A 472-nucleotide genomic window follows, 5' to 3' on the forward strand; every position below is an offset into this window, starting at 1 on the left:
GGGCCGTGGCCGTGTCCGGCCCCGGGGGCAGCGGCCGCGGGACCCGGACCCGGCGTCGCGCCCAACGGAGTAGCCAAAGCACACGAGGCACTGCCCGGTAGTAGCAGCCCGGGTTCGGTAACACCCCTCGAGCCGCGGCCGCGCCGGGCTGTGGCTGCTGTGCGGGTTCGGTAAATGCTCTCATTTAATGCTCTCAGGAACCAGCTGAATTGTGCTCATGACGCGTTCCAGTAACAGGCAGTCATTGACAGACACCGGGCTAAAAGGCCCAGAAAAAGCACCCAAATGCTTGCCCCTTCTGGCTGTGTTTGCAGTTGGGTGAAACAATGTCAGTCAGGGCAGCACCCCAGTTTTACACCAGCTGGTTCCAGTGAAGACGCACCGGGTGAACCCTGAACGATTGTGGTTTGGGGGTATTTTCTTTTTTAAGATGAGGAGACTTCTGGAACACCACACTCTGACCAAAATCCTT

This window comes from Onychostruthus taczanowskii, unplaced genomic scaffold (genome assembly GCF_017590055.1).
Source record: "Onychostruthus taczanowskii isolate IOZ18803 unplaced genomic scaffold, ASM1759005v1 scaffold7, whole genome shotgun sequence".
NCBI lineage: Eukaryota > Metazoa > Chordata > Aves > Passeriformes > Passeridae > Onychostruthus > Onychostruthus taczanowskii.